Source organism: Lissotriton helveticus, chromosome 3_1 (assembly GCF_964261635.1).
Source record: "Lissotriton helveticus chromosome 3_1, aLisHel1.1, whole genome shotgun sequence".
NCBI lineage: Eukaryota > Metazoa > Chordata > Amphibia > Caudata > Salamandridae > Lissotriton > Lissotriton helveticus.
This window is the reverse complement of record NC_136061.1, coordinates 312,888,214-312,905,166: the sequence shown is the minus strand read 5'-3', so window position 1 is coordinate 312,905,166 and position 16,953 is coordinate 312,888,214.

Sequence of the window (16,953 nt, the reverse complement as noted above, 5' to 3'; positions counted from 1 at the left end):
CACCTCTGTTGCTTTTTTCTGTACCTCTGTTACTTCTTTCTGCGTCTCTTTTGCCTCTCCCTGCACCCATGTTTCCCTCTTTCTGCATCTCTTACTTCTTACTGCAACCCTGTTGCCTCTTTCTGCACTAATCTTGCCTCTTTCCACACTTGTTTCTTCTGCCTGCACTTCTGTTGCTTCTTTCTGCATCTCTCTTGCCTCTTCCTGTACCCCTTTTCCCTCTTTCTACACCTCTCATGCCTTTTGCTGCACTTCTCTTGCCTCTTTCTGCTTCTCTCTTGCCACTTTCTGCACCTCTGTTGCTTCTTTTTGTACTTCTCTTGCCTTTTAATGTACCCCTCTCGCCTCTTTGGGCACCTGTTGTCATTCTGCACTTCTCTTGTTTCTTTCTGCACCTCTCTTGCTTCTTTCTGCACCCCTCATATCTCTTTCTCCACTCCTTCCATCTTTCTGCACCTCCATTGCCTCTTTCTGCACCTCGTTTACCTTTTTCTGCACTTCTCTTGCATGTTTCTGCACCTCTTTTGCTTCTTCCTGCACTTTCCTTGCTTCTGTCTACACCCCTATTGCCTCTTTTTGCACCTCTGTTACTTCTTTCTGCACTTCTCTTGCTTCTTTCTGCCCCCGTCTTGCCTCCTTCTGCACCCCTCTAATCTCTTCCTGCATCCATTTTCCCTCTTTCTTCACCTCTCCTACTTGTTTCAGCACCTCTCTTGCCTCTTTCTGCACTTCTCTTGATTCTTTCTGTACCTCTCTTGCCTCTTTCTGCACCTCACTCGCCTCTTTCTGCACTTCTCTTGCCTCTTTCTGCACCTCACTCTCATCTTTCTGAACCTCTCTTTCCTTCTTCTGTAGTTGTCTTGCATCTTTTTGCACTTCTCTGCCTCTTTCTGCACCTCTCTTGCCTCTTTCTGCACCTCTGTTGCTGTAACGCGCACTTCTCTTGCTTTTTTCTACACCTTTCTTGTCTCTTTCTGCATCCCTCTTCCCTCTTTCTCTACCCCTGTTCCCTCTTTCTGTACCTCTCTTGCCTCTTTCTGCACCCCTGTTACTTCTTTCTGCACCTCTTGTGCCTCCATCTTCACTTCTCTTGTCTCTATCTACACCTCTGTTGCTTCTTTCTGTACCTCTGTTACTTCTTTCTGCGTCTCTTTTGCCTCTCCCTGCACCAGTGTTTCCCTCTTTCTGCATCTCTTACTTCTTACTGCAACCCTGTTGCCTCTTTCTGCACTAATCTTGCCTCTTTCCACACTTGTTTCTTCTGCCTGCACTTCTGTTGCTTCTTTCTGCATCTCTCTTGCCTCTTCCTGTACGCCTTTTCCCTCTTTCTACACCTCTCATGCCTTTTGTTGCACTTCTCTTGCCTCTTTCTGCTTCTCTCTTGCCACTTTCTGCACCTCTGTTGCTTCTTTTTGTACTTCTCTTGCCTTTTAATGTACCCCTCTCGCCTCTTTGGGCACCTGTTGTCATTCTGCACTTCTCTTGTTTCTTTCTGCACCTCTCTTGCTTCTTTCTGCACCCCTCATATCTCTTTCTCCACTCCTTCCATCTTTCTGCACCTCCATTGCCTCTTTCTGCACCTCGTTTACCTTTTTCTGCACTTCTCTTGCATGTTTCTGCACCTCTTTTGCTTCTTCCTGCACTTTCCTTGCTTCTGTCTACACCCCTATTGCCTCTTTTTGCACCTCTGTTACTTCTTTCTGCACTTCTCTTGCTTCTTTCTGCCCCCGTCTTGCCTCCTTCTGCACCCCTCTAATCTCTTCCTGCATCCATTTTCCCTCTTTCTTCACCTCTCCTACTTGTTTCAACACCTCTCGTGCCTCTTTCTGCACTTCTCTTGATTCTTTCTGTACCTCTCTTGCCTCTTTCTGCACCTCACTTGCCTCTTTCTGCACTTCTCTTGCCTCTTTCTGCACCTCACTCTCATCTTTCTGAACCTCTCTTTCCTTCTTCTGTAGTTGTCTTGCATCTTTTTGCACTTCTCTGCCTCTTTCTGCACCTCTCTTGCCTCTTTCTGTACCTCTCTTGCCTCTTCCTGCACCTTACTTGCCTTTTTCTGCGTATCTCTTGCCTCTTTCTGCACTTCTCTTGCCTCTTTCTGCACTTCTCTTCCTTCTTGTTGTGCTTCTCTTCTTTCTGCACTTCTCTTGCTTCTTTCTGCACTTCTCCTGCCTCTTTCAGCACTTCTCTTGCTTCTTTCTGCACTTCTCTTTCCTTTTTCAACACTTCTCTTGCCTCTTTCATAGCTTTTCTTGCTTCTTTATGCACATCTCTTGCCCCTTTCTGCACGTATCTTGCTTCTTTCTGTACTTCTCTTTTCCCTATCTGCACTTCTCTTGCCTCTTTCTGCATTGTTCTCGTCTCTTTCTGCACCTCTGTTGCTGTAACATGCACTTCTCTTGCTTTTTTCTACACTCCTCTTGTCTCTTTCTGCATTCTTCTTCCCTCTTTCTCTACCCCTGTTCTCTTTCTCTACCTCTCTTGCCTCTTTCTGTACCTCTCTTGCCTCTGTCTGCAAATCTGTTGCTTCTTCCTGCACTTTACTTGCTTCTTTCTGCACTGCTCTTGCCACTTTCTGCATCCCTGTTACTTCTTTCTGCACCTCTCTTGCTTCTTTGTGCACCTCTCTTGCTTCTTTCTGTACCACTCTTGCCTCTTTCTGTACCCCTCTAGCCTCTTTCCGTACCCCTTTCCCCTCTTTCTGCACCCCTTTCCTTTCTTTCTCCTCCTCTATTACTTCTTTCTGCACCCCTCTTGCCTCTTTCTGTACCTCTCGATTTTTCATCACTTTTCTTGCTTCTTTCTGCACCTCTCTTGCTTCTTTCTACACCCCCTTACCTTTTTCTGCACCTTTCTCCCCTTTTTCTGCTCTTCTATTGTCTCTTTCTGCAGTTCTCTTACGTCTTTCTGTACGTCTTTTGCTTCTTTCTGTACTTCTCTTGCTTCTTTCTGCACCCCTCTTGCCTCTTTCTGCTCTTCGCTCACCTTTCTGCACATTTGTTACCCTTTCTGCACCTCTCTTACTTTTGCTGCACTTCTGTTGCTTCTTTCTGTACTTGTCTTGCCTCTTTCTGTTCTCAAACAGGAAGTGCAAGCTGTCAAGTTTAAAGGCCTGTGTGCTCTCGCGACTGAGGTATATGTCTACTTGTATGTGTATTCTTACGTGTTATGCATCTGAAGATGGTGGTTTAAAAAGCGGGTAGCTTCTCGTATAGGTGGTTAAATGTTCTCAGTTCTGCTATGTCTTTCGGTTGCACAGGCAGACATGTCTTATATATATAGGTGTTATAGAGCCACTCAAATATACTATTGAATACCCACGTGCCCTGCATTATGAGCGTAAACAAATACATTCACTTTTTTGTACACAAATTTGCAGAGTATGCTGTTTGAAACACATATATTGAAGTATTTGTATGTTTATTTTTATGTAACATGTCACTAGGTAAAAGCAAATCAAGAGAAAAGTGACCTTTACGACATCTTGGGAGAAGGATAAGTGATTAGGCTACTTTGTATGAGTCTGTGGAAAGGTTCAGGTGTAGTAGGTCTCTTTCTGCACTTCTTTTGTTTCTTTTTGCACCTTTCTTTCGCGTTATGAACTTCTGTTGCCTCTTTCTGCACCTTTCTTCCTCTTTTTGCACCTCTCTTGCATATTTCTGCACTTCTCTTGGCTCTTTCTGCGTCTTTATTCCTCTTTCTGTACATGTTCTACCTATGTAGGCATAGTTAGAAATTAGCATTTAAAAAACCTTAGAAATTAACAGAAAAACACACGGTTTCAGGGACGTTATAGTTAGTATTAGCACTGAAAAAACCTTAGAAATTCACTGAAAAAAGTCACAGGTTTCAGAGACGTTATAGTTAGGAATTAGCATTTAAAAAAATATTGGATATTCACTGGAAAGAAACAGGTTTCAGGGACGTTATAGTTAGACTGACATTCAACTCGTACAAAATCAGAGAAATTCAGCGGTTATAGTTTGCTGAGCTAACCATAACTTGCGCCCCCGCAATGCACTGTTGATGATGTCTCATATTACATCACTCATGACATGGTCAGTGACATCACTGATGACATCATCCTGTGAGTGTGTTTCTAAACAGTTTAAGAATATTATATATATATATATATATATATATATCTCAAAGCTCCAAGGTTCCCACCTATTGGACTGCACTCTGACATCCACTGCATCAACCTTCATGAGGTAAAAGCCGGATCGGCGGGCGGATCCAGTTCACAGCTTGCCTGTCTATTCACGCCTGACACGTTTCAAGCTCATTGCACTCTTCAGAGGCGCGACAGTCATTTTGGCATAGAGGCCACACCTCCTACTTAAAAATATCAGCTCTCCAATGGGCGACTCGAATGAGTCTGCGTTGGTTTGTGGGTCTTGTAGTGTGTGCCTCAGTTATGTGCCGCTGTGTGAGACGTTTCAAGCCCACCAATGGGCCTCCACTCGCACATCCGGCTTGTCAATCCTCCATGGATGCCTCCACATTGAGACTCCGTGATTCGGAGCATTTTGGGCCTAAATGTCCCAGTGGTGCATCTCCCGCGGCACTGGATGTCAGAGTGCGTCTCCAACTGGTGAGAACCTTGGAGCTTTGATATATATATTATATATATATATATATATATATATATATATATATATATATATATATATATATATATATATATATATATATATGCAACCACAGTCCTGATGCCAAAAAACACCTTTCCTCCTCCCTTGGAGACGCGAAATCAGGGGAAACAGACCAACCACACGGAAAGTTTTTATATATATATATATTCACTGAAAAAACCATAGGTTATAGACCATATATAGTTAGGAATTAGCATTTAAAAAACCTTATTTTACTCACACAAAACCATTGAAATTCCATATATAGTTAGTTGCACTAACTATATATCGCGCACCCGCAATCCACTGCTGATCATGTCACATATTACATCATTCATGACATGGTCAGTGACATCACTGATGACATCACTGATGACATCTCAAATGACATCACTGATGACATCACTGATGACAACATCCAGTGACTGTATTTTTCTGTAAAGTTAAAATATGTCTTGAGTGGATGTATAAGTGTCTGGATGAAGGATTTAGTAGGTGCATGACTGACTGTATGAGTGAGTGATTAAATGTGTCTCACTGAATGCATGGGTTAGTGACTAAACTGTCTTAATTTGTGCATCATTATGTCTGTTGTTCTGTAAACTGCTGCATGTGTTGATCATTAGCTATACGAGAGGCTATATGTGTTATTAATTGGTTGCCCAAGTATTTCTATGGGAGATTGAGTTTGTGTGGGGGTGGCTGGAAGGTGTGTGACTCTATGCATAGATGTGTGAGCAGTTTATTCACTAGGTGTATGAGTTCAAGAGTGCATGTGGAAACAGCTACATGGGCAGTTGACTGTGCGCATGAGTGTATTGATGAGTGAATGGATATCTCAATGCTACATGTCATAGTAAGTACATATGTAAAACACAGTACATGTGAGAGTTGGCATATATAAATAACTGTGCATGAGAGCCACTGAATGAGTGAGTGGTTGTATCGATCATTGTGAACTTGTATCAGGGATTGTATAAGAGAGTAAATATGTGTTAGTATATGTTTCAATAAGTAAGGTGTGTTTAACTGTATAGTTGAAGAAATGGAGGTGAGATTGTTTCTTTGCATGACTGACTGGGTGTGTGAGTAACTCCATGGATGAGTGGCAGTGTGTGAGTGTCTGTTTACACTGAGTGTATCTAAGGTTATATTAGAGTCTGAAGAGGTTTATCGTATTAGCACAAGAATGATGTCAAATGAGATGTCATCAGTGATGTCATCAGTGATGTCATTTGAGATGTCATCAGTGATGTCATCAGTGATGTCACTGACCATGTCATGAATGATGTAATATGTGACATGATCAGCAGTGGATTGCGGGTGCGCGATATATAGTTAGTGCAACTAACTATATATGGAATTTCAATGGTTTTGTGTGAGTAAAATAAGGTTTTTTAAATGCTAATTCCTAACTATATATGGTCTATAACCTATGGTTTTTTCAGTGAATTTTCAAGGTTTTGTAAATGCTAATTCCTAACTATATATGGTCTATAACCTATGGGTTTTTCAGTGAATTTCAATGGTTTTTTAATAGCAAATATCATAAGCTGTCGAATGTCAAGTACGTGGTAAGTAAAAACATTTTTGTGTTTATGCACACTGATCTGCTTTGAATGCTGCCCCCCACCCCTCATTTCTATTAGGAGTACTCTCTCTTTGCAGATAGTGAAGGGTAGTTAACGCAGCCCTTTGCCCCCTTTGTAATACGTCGTGCCTGCTTCTCTCTCCATTTGATTGATTGTTCTCTTTGGTTCATTCTCTATTTACAAACAAGCACAGAGTCGCAATACTCTGTTTAGTCTTTGCAGATAGCGAAAAATCGTGTAAAAAAACAAAAGGAATCGAGCAAAATCAGTAGGCCACTAATGGGATCTCTTTTTGACCTCGCTAAAATAGAAACATTAGGAACAACCTGTTGAAAATAGCAATGCGTATGTACATAAGCGGCGTTCATTTGTGTTCACAGTACCCCTTGTTGATTTTTTCAATCGAGCATTGAATTGTTCGAAGTTAATTCTCTTAAGGATCTTCTCTATCTGCAAACGAGGAAGAATAGGAATATTCTCTCTCCCTTTGCAGATAGTGAAGGGTAGGTAACGCAAGCCTTTAACACGTCGTACCTATTTCATTCCTCATTGATTGATTGATTGTCCGAACATTGACTGTTTGGGAATTAGTTCTTTTTGGAGGTATTCCCTGTTTGCAAATAAACGTAGGAAAATCTTTGCAAGTAGTGAAAGGGTACGTAATGCGGACCTTTCTCCCCCGTTGTAATCTGTCATGCCTATCTACTCCCCACTGATTGATGCACCTTTTTCACCCGGACCATTTACTAGAGATACGTCATCTGGCCCGACCAGAGAGCACCCCTAGTGAAAAGGACATATGCAATAATAACGAAGTGATCACTGTATCCTGTTAACAGAAACTTTACCATGAAACAACCTGGAAAGAAAAAAATAGGAAAACGAAAATCAGTAGGCCACTGATGAACATGAACTTTTATTAAACAACAAACAAAGAAACGATAACATAACGTAATGATAAAACCTATTAATGTCCTAGAAACAAGAAAACGTTAAAGTATGCCAGTGGTGAGAGACCAGAAAAACAGTCCGAGAAACCAAATCACCCCTCGCTGTCCCAACTCATGCACTCTGAAAGTTCAAAGTTTTGAGGAGTGCTTGTAACATTGTCTGAAGCCTATTTGCAATTGCTTCATCTTCACTATTCTTAAAGTAAGTGGGGGCTGTTGTGATGCGGTGCCACCCTGAACCGCTTGACGGAGGCCCCCGAGGGACAGTGTCATGTCGCGGACTCGGAGGGGGCGCTTGGCTCCGGCCCCCTCCCCAAGTCGTGTTGCCCTGGTGTGGCCTGAGATCGCCCCCGACATAGGTGGCCGGCTCCCGGGGTCAAGCGGAACTTTTTTCCTTTTGGTGACTCTTCCATTCTTCACCTTGTCCCACAATCCGTTTCACCTAAAGACACGCTGTAGTGGGGCACCCCTTTTCCGTTTCATTTGCCATTCAGCCCGCTTTTGCTACACTGTGCCTCTTCCGCTATTCAGCTGTTTACCGCCCGCTCTTTCGACTACAGCGTCTCGCTCACCATGTACTTGAGTTGCTCCCGCTCTTGCGGTGCAGCGATAGGCGGCTGCCACAGGACTCTCAAAATGGCGGCCATCTCTTCAGATTTGGGCGTGGTCCACTAAATGGGCCTGCGACACCTTGGAACTCGGACGCTTGTCTGCTAGAGCTTGGGCTCCATTCTCGAAAGCGTCCCCTCATCCTTGAAGATTCTACAAAAGTCTTGGGGGCCCCCGACTCCCGCAGGCTTCTGGTGGGGAGCGCCTAGCATGATTGCTCGTGGAATGGCCACGACGGAGCTACGAAATGGTGGTGCTCTCATGCTAACGCCAGCTTCAGTCTGAAACATCCAGAAACACTGTAGACTACCAATTCGATCAGTTCCGGTAGCGCTCCAACGTGACCCGGTAGAGAAGAACTTGCCCTCCCCTCTTTGACTGATGGTTCTTGTTGCCTGTCCCTTCTGTTGTCATTTAACAGAACTATTTAGCCTGCTGAAAGGGGTTGTGTGCCGTCCGCTGGTTGGTGGAGACATTTTGACTATATTCTGGACCTGCGTTGTCGCGTAATGCGTCATATGACGCGCCGCGTTAGAAAGTTTAATAAATTATGAAACACAATAAACAATCCTTAAAAAATAAAAAAAAAATAAAAAATAATCAACAAAAGCAACAGCTAGGTAATACACATATAATTTTATCTCCGCGAAGCGGAGCGCTGTTACAGATATATATCTTGTTTCTGAACGTTAATTTCTCAAAATGCACTGAAGCACATATATTGAGACCTAGCAAAGGCACATCGGGCTACCAGTCCCTACAATTTTTCCAAGTTTCGTGCAAATCCATTCAGCTGTTCGATCCTACCGAGAGACAAGATGGCGGCCGCTACGGACTGTTTGGAATGTTTACAGACACCGGAGAGCCAATCAGCTTCGCTTCGCAAAGCTCCGTAACGCGAAAAGTACGCGAAGCGGTGCGCTGTTACAGATATATACTTTTTTTTTAACGTTAATTTCTCAAAATCCACTGGAGCACATATATTGAGATCTAGCAAAGGCACATCGGGCTACCAGTCCCTACAATTTTGCCAAGTTTCGTGCAAATCCATTCAGCTGTTCGATTATTATTATTTTTATTTTTTTTTGCCCCGCGGGGCCCTTTTAAAACCTCCACATCAAACCTAGGGGGTGAGCGACAATGTACTATGCCCCCTTATGGTCATTTGCCCCTTCGCTTTGGCCTCCTCTTGTCTCTCGATCCTACCGAGAGACAAGATGGCGGCCGCTACGGACTGTTTGGAATGTTGACAGACGCCGGAGAACCAATCAGCTTCGCTTCACAAAGCTCCGTTGCGCGAAAAGTCCGCGAACCAGAGCGCTGCCCGGTCCGCTGTTACAGATATATATCTTTTTTTAAACGTTAATTTCTCAAAATCCACTGGAGCACATATATTGAGACCTACAAAAGGCACATCGGGCTACCAGTCCCTACAATTTTGCCAAGTTTCGTGCAAATCCATTCAGCCGTTCGGGCTAAAAGTGAGGCCAACCGCCCTATGGAAATTAACATGGGAAAAACGCGTTTTGGGACCCCCCTTTTTTCTCGGCCCCCCCTTGACGAACCCCCCCAAAATTTTCAGGGGCTGCTCAGAAACAAAATGTGCCATTTTCCTGAAAATTTCAGCCAATTCCGTCCACAAACGCCAAAGTTATTAGACATAGAATTTTCAAAAAACCCATAGAGAAAAAATCCTAACTATATATACCTACTGGCGACCGCCAGTAGGTAATATATATATATATATATATATATATATATATATATATCCAGAAACAAATCTCCCATGCAAAAGGAAACGTACGACGACACTCCAGGAGTTGCTGTGCTTCAAAAATTTATTTTAGCAGCAAAAAAAAAAACGCGTTTCACCAACAGGCTTGATCACGTTTGTTATGGATTCAGAATCATAGTCCTTTTACAACAAACAAAATATTGACATAGACAAAGGACTACCTCACACTCACCCCCCAGTGAAAATGAATGGCAGACATATTGGAATGGTGGTATATTACGATCAAAGTCAACATGATGCAAATTACTGTACCAATTCAAGGAAAAAATCAAAACAAACAATTCAAGTGTTGTTTTAAATAATTCTAAATTATTCAGCCACCTTGCAGCGGTAAGAACCAGAAAGGAATTAGCCCATGTGGGCATACACTTATTCACCACAAATGCACTTGGGGACTATTGGATATGGTGTAATCCGGGATAGGATTCAACATTGAAAAACAAAGGATGATCTGTCCATGTGATGCTTGAAACATTACGTTGATCGAGAGGACGCTGAACCAGTAATTTGTACATCTATACTTAGCCACTTTTCCAATGGGAAGATACTTTAATCCATGATTTGGCTACATGCCACACGTTGAACTTGAGAAAGCATCAACCTATGCCCACTTGGGCGGTATTTGCATAGAGTATGGCTATTTTTCCCATTCTGTTATTGGATACATTTGTGGTGAATAAGTGTATGCCCACATGGGCTAATTCCTTTCTGGTTCTTACCGCTGCAAGGTGGCTGAATAATTTAGAATTATTTAAAACAACACTTGAATTGTTTGTTTTTATTTTTTCCTTGAATTGGTACAGTAATTTGCATCATGTTGACTTTGATCGTAATATACCACCATTCCAATATGTCTGCCATTCATTTTCACTGGGGGGTGAGTGTGAGGTAGTCCTTTGTCTATGTCAATATTTTGTTTGTTGTAAAAGGACTATGATTCTGAATCCATAACAAACGTGATCAAGCCTGTTGGTGAAACGCGTTGTTTGTTTTGCTGCTAAAATAAATTTTTGAAGCACAGCAACTCCTGGAGTGTCGTCGTACGTTTCCTTTTGCATGGGAGATTTGTTTCTGGATAATTGGGCCGCCGGGACCCCAACGACGACCCACTCGCGAGCAGGTACTGGCCGGATACCGGAATTGTGACTTGCATATATATATATATATATATATATTTCCAAAAATACCCTCACAGGCAATGAGCACGCACTCGAGAGAATCCTTTCTTTACATTTTTTTATTGCACCATAGTACTTGCAGTTTAGGTATCTAAACTGCAAGTACTATGGTGCAATAAAAAAATGTAAAGAAAGGATTCTCTCGAGTGCGTGCTCATTGCCTGTGAGGGTATTTTTGGAAATTGAAATCGGCGGGGCTCTGCCGAGGAACACGCACCGGTGATAGAGCGCCAGGGGTCAACTAAAGCTGAGCCAAGTTGTGGAGATATATATATATATATATATATATATATATATATATATATATATATGAAAGAAGAAGTTTCCGCTCCGTTGGGATGCACACACTCGAGGTGAAAGCCAGAACGCAAGACTGCTCTTTAAAAGCATTTCCCCATACGGCTACTGTCTACGCATTTCGGGAAACTCCCTTCTTCTGGATAGCTTGACAAAAGGAAAGGTAGACAATGGCATACCAGATTATTCCTTCATTTATTTCGTTGTATCTGCTCAGATGAGCAGCAATGGCATCATTGGACTGGTAGTTTTTTCACCCCAAGTGGGCGCTGCCTTTAAAAATGCCAATAAAGTTCATTTTATGGGACAAACAATGTTCCAACAGAGCGCCTTGCAAATAAATGGCTCCTCCCGCTCCGCTAAATGCTGTGCGAGTGCACTGCAGCGGACTCGCTCGGGTCTTGCAACGGTGCATCCCGTGGCCTGGACTTGGCCACAATGAATGAAAGAAGAAGTTTGCCGCTCCGTTGGGATGCACACACTCGAGGTGAAAGCCAGAATGCAAGACTGCTCTTTAAAAGCATTTCCCCATACTGCTACTGTCGACGCGTTTCGGGAAACTCCATTCTTCTGGACAGCTTGACAAAAGGAAAGGCAGACAACGGCATACCAGATTATTCCTTCTTTTATTTCGTTGTATCTGCTCAGATGAGCAGCAATGGCATCATGGGACTGGTAGTCTTTTCTCCCCAAGTGGGCGATGCCTTTAAAAATGCCAATAAAGTTCATTTTATGGGACAAACAATGTTCCAACAGAGCGCCTTGCAAATAAATGGCCCCTCCAGCTCCGCAATTTTTTTTTTTAATGTGAGTGGCGGCGGCGACCCACTTGGGTTTTACTAAATGACCAGTCCCAGAAAGCATTGCTTCAGGTGGTACACCAGAGTACAATTATTGTGGGGATTTACTGGTGTTTGCCGTATGCCGTCATGTCACATGGTCTGCCACTGAAGAGGGTGTTGGCCCGAAACGCGTCTGGCAGGAAAACCGAAAAGGACTTTGTTCACGGCTCGTGCCCTTGCTTTGGCATAAATTCCTACCTGTAAGTGCATCCCACCTAGGGGCAACTCTTTCTTCTTTTTTATATATATATATATATATATATGAAAGAGCAAATTGCGCAAGCGCTTTGGTGAGGGCTCACCACAGTATCTTGTACCCTCCGGTTACTGTGTGGCACCCAAACAATGCTTGAAAGCTCCCTCTTTCTTAAAAAGAATGTCCGACGCGTTTCGGGGCCAAAAACCCGCCCCTTCTTCAATTTGCTCTTTCATTTTTCAACGGCCTGCCTTGGTCGGGGTGAGGAGCTCCGCTTCAAAAGCGGAACAAGTATCCAAGCAATTGAAGCCTGAGGCGATGCAACTCACCACCGTCTGTCAGCACAGCATCTTCATGAAAATAAAGAGCGATGTTTGAAACCTACCCTCCCTTCCTACTCAAGGATTTCAAAGACATTGATAAATGAGGGAAGACGCCAACCTACTCAAGGTATTAACAAACCACTCAACTTGCAAAGACTACAACTACCAGAAGTCTCGGTGTCCAAAACTCCTCCCACTCAGGGCGGTTGACGCCCTTGTTCAAAATAAAACGAATTTGAATAGTGCAAGTCGAGTTCTCATGCTTCTTTCTTCAACTTTCTTGTGTTTTTCTGCACCCCTCTTCTCTCTTTCTGCACCTCACATCCTTCTTTCTGCACCTCTGTGTCCTGTTTCTGCACCTCTGTTGCCTCTTTCGGCACTTCTCTTGCCTCTTTCTGTATTTCTGTTGCTTCTGTCTGCACCGGTCTTGCCTCTTTCTGCACCTCTCCTCTATCTTTCTACACCCCTTTTTCTCTTTGTACACCCCTTTTCCCTCTTTCTGCACTTCTTTCCTCTTTCTGCACCTGTGTTGCTTCTTTCTGCACTATTCTTTTCGCTCACTGCACCTCTCTTGCCTCTTTCTGCACCTCTGTTTTTTTCTTCAGCACTTCTCTTGTTTCTTTCTGCACCTCCCTTGCCTCTTTCTGCAAATCACTTGCCTCTTTCTGCAGATCTCTTGCCATTTTTTGCAGTTCTCTTGCCTCTTTCTGCACCTCTGTTGCCTCTTTCTGCACTTCTGCTGCATCTTTCTGCACTTCTTTTGCTTCCTTTTGTACCTCTCTTGTCCTTCTTGCCTCTTTCTACACTCCCTTCCCACTTTCTGCACCCCTGTTCCCTCCTTCTGCACGTCTCTTGCCTGTTTCTGTACCTCGCTTGCCTCTTTCTGCACTTCTCATGCCTATTTCTGCACCTCTATTGCTTGTTTCTGAAATCGTCTTGTCTCTTTCTGCACATCTGTTGATTCTTTCTGCACCTCTCTTGCTTCTTTCTCCACCTCTCTTGCTGCTTTCTGCATCCCTCTTGCTTCTTTCTACACCCCTCTTCCCTCTTTCTGCACCCCCTTGCATCATTCTGTACCGCTGTTGCTTCTTTCTCCACCTCTCTTGCTTCTTTCTGTATCCCTCTTGCTTCTTTCTGTATCCCTCTTGCCTCTTTCTACACCCCTCTTCCCTCTTTCTGCACCCCTCTTGCCCCTCTCTGCACCTCTGTTGCTTCTTTCTTCACTTCTCTTGACTCTTTCTGCATTTCTGTTGCTGCATTTTGCACTTTTCTAGCCTCTTTCTAAATTTCTGTTGCGTATTTATGCACTTCTCTGTACGCTATCTGCACCCCTCTTACCTGTTTCTGCACCTCTGTTGCTTCTTCCTGCACTTCTCATGCTTCTTTCTGCTCCTCTCTTGCCTCTTTATGCATCTCTGTTGCTTTGTTCTGTACTTCTCTTGCCTCTTTCTACACCTCTCTAGCCTCTTTCTGCACTTCTCTTGCCTCTTTCTGTACTTCGCTTGCTTCTTTCTGTACCTCACTTGCTTCTTTCTGTACCTTCCTTGCTTCTTTTTGCACCTCCCTTGCTTCTTTCAGCACCTCTGTGGCGTCTTTCTGCAGTTCTCCTGCTTCTTTCTTCAACTTTCTTGTGTTTTTCTGCACCCCTCTTCCCTCTTTCTGTACCTCTCATCCTTCTTTCGGCACCTCTGTTTCCTGTTTCTGCACCCCTGTTTCTGCACCTCTGTTGCCTCTTTCTGCACTTCTCTTGGCTCTTTCTGAATTTCTGTTGCTTCTTTTTGCACCCCTCTTGCCTCTTTCTGCACTTCTGTTGCTTCTGTCTGCACCTGTCTTGCCTCTTTCTGTACCTCTCCTCCATCTTTCAACACCCCTTTCCCTCTTTCTACACCCCTTTTCCCTCTCTCTGCACCTCTTTCCTCTTTCTGCACCTGTGTTGCTTCTTTCTGCACTACTCTTGCCTCTCACTGCACCCCTCTTTCTGCACCTCTGTTTCTTTCTTCAGCACTTCTCTTGTTTCCTTCTGCACCTCCCTTGCCTCTTTGTACACATCTCTTGCCTCTTTCTGCAGATCTCTTGCCACTTTCTGCAGTTCTCTTGCCTCTTTCTGCACCTCTGTTGCCTCTGTCTGCTGCATCTTTCTGCACTTCTCTTGCTTCCTTTTGTACCTCTCCTGTCCTTCTTGCCTCTTTCTACACTCCCTTCCCTCTTTCTGCACCCCTGTTTCCTCTTTCTGCACGTCTCTTGCCTGTTTCTGTACCTCTCTTGCCTCTTTCTGCACTTCTCTTGCCTCTTTCTGCACCGCTATTGCTTGTTTCTGCATTCCTCTTGTCTCTTTCTACACCTCTGTTGATTCTTTCTGCACCTCTCTTGCTTCTCTCTCTACCTTTATTGCTTCTTTCTGAATTCTTCTTGCCTCTTTCTACACCCCTATTCCCTCTTTCTGCACTACTCTTGCCTCTTGCTGGTCCTCTGTTGCTTATTTCTTCACTTCTCTTGCCTCTTTCTACATTTCTGTTGCTGCATTTTGCACTTTTCTAGCCTCTTTCCACGTTTCTGTTGCATATTTCTGCACTTCTCTGTCTGCTATCTGCACCCTGTACCTCTTTCTGCACCTCTGTTGCTTCTTTCTGCACTTCTCTTGCTTCTTTCTGCACGGCTCTTGCTCCTTTCTGCACCTCTTGTGCCTCTATCTTCACTTCTCTTGCCTCTTTCTACACCTCTGTTGCTTATTTCTGCACTTCTGTTGCTTCTTTCTACATCTCTTTTGCCTCTTCCTGCATCCCTTTTCCCTCTTTCTGCACCTCTTACTTCTTACTGCAACCCTGTTGCCTCCTTCTGCACTTCTCTTGCCTCTTTCCACACTTGTTTCTTCTGCCTGCACTTCTGTTGCTTCTTTCTGCATCTCTCTGGCCTCTTCCTGCCCCCTTTTCCCTCTTTCTACACCTCTCTTGCCTTTTACTGCACTTCTCTTGCCTCTTTCTGCTACTCTCTTGCCACTTTCTGCACATCTGTTGCTTCTTTCTGCACTTCTCTTGCCTTTTAATGCACCCCTCTTGCCTCTTTGTGCACCTCTGTTGTCATTCTACACTTCTCTTGTTTCTTTCTGTACCTTTCTTGCCTCTTTCTGCACCCCTCATACCTTTCTCCACCCCTTCCATCTTTCTGCACCTCCCTTGCCTCTTTCTGCACCTCGTTTACCTCTTTCTGCACTTCTCTTGCATGTTTCTGCACCTCTTTTGCTTCTTCATGCACTTCCCTTGCTTCTGTCTGCACCTCTATTGCCTCTTTTTGCACCTCTGTTACTTCTTTCTGCCCCCGTCTTGCCTTCTTCTGCACCCCTCTAACCTCTTTCTGCATCCATTTTCCCTCTTTCTTCACCTCTCCTACTTGTTTCAGCACCTCTTGTGGCTCTTTCTGCACTTCTCTTGACTCTTTCTGTACCTCTCTTGCCTCTTTCTGCACCTCACTTGCCTCTTTCTGCACTTCTCTTGCCTCTTTCTGCACTCACTCTCTTGCCTCTTTTTGCACCTTACTTGCCTTTTTCTGTGTATCTCTTGCCTCTTTCTGCACTTCTCTTGCCTCTTTCTACACTTCTCCTGCCGCTTTCAGCACTTCTCTTGCTTCGTTCTACACTTCTCTTGCCTTTTTCTGCACTTCTCTTGCCTCTTTCATAGCTTCTCTTTCATAGCTTTTCTTGCTTCTTTCTGCACACCTCTTGCCCCTTTCTGCACTTCTCTTGCCGCTTTCTGTACTTCTGTTGCCTCTTTCTGCGCCTCTGTTGCTTCTTCTTGCACTTCTCTTGCCTCTTTCTGCACTTATCTTGCTTCTTTCTGTACTTCTCTTTTCCCTTTCTGTACTTTTCTTGCCTCTATCTGCACTGTTCTTGTCTCCTTCTGCACCTCTTGTGCCTCTATCTTCACTTCTCTTGCCTCTTTCTACACCTCTGTTGCTTATTTCTGCACTTCTGTTGCTTCTTTCTACATCTCTTTTGCCTCTTCCTGCATCCCTTTTCCCTCTTTCTGCACCTCTTACTTCTTACTGCAACCCTGTTGCCTCCTTCTGCACTTCTCTTGCCTCTTTCCACACTTGTTTCTTCTGCCTGCACTTCTGTTGCTTCTTTCTGCATCTCTCTGGCCTCTTCCTGCCCCCTTTTCCCTCTTTCTACACCTCTCTTGCCTTTTACTGCACTTCTCTTGCCTCTTTCTGCTCCTCTCTTGCCACTTTCTGCACATCTGTTGCTTCTTTCTGCACTTCTCTTGCTTCTTTCTGCACGGCTCTTGCTCCTTTCTGCACCTCTTGTGCCTCTATCTTCACTTCTCTTGCCTCTTTCTACACCTCTGTTGCTTATTTCTGCACTTCTGTTGCTTCTTTCTACATCTCTTTTGCCTCTTCCTGCATCCCTTTTCCCTCTTTCTGCACCTCTTACTTCTTACTGCAACCCTGTTGCCTCCTTCTGCACTTCTCTTGCCTCTTTCCACACTTGTTTCTTCTGCCTGCACTTCTGTTGCTTCTTTCTGCATCTCTCTGGCCTCTTCCT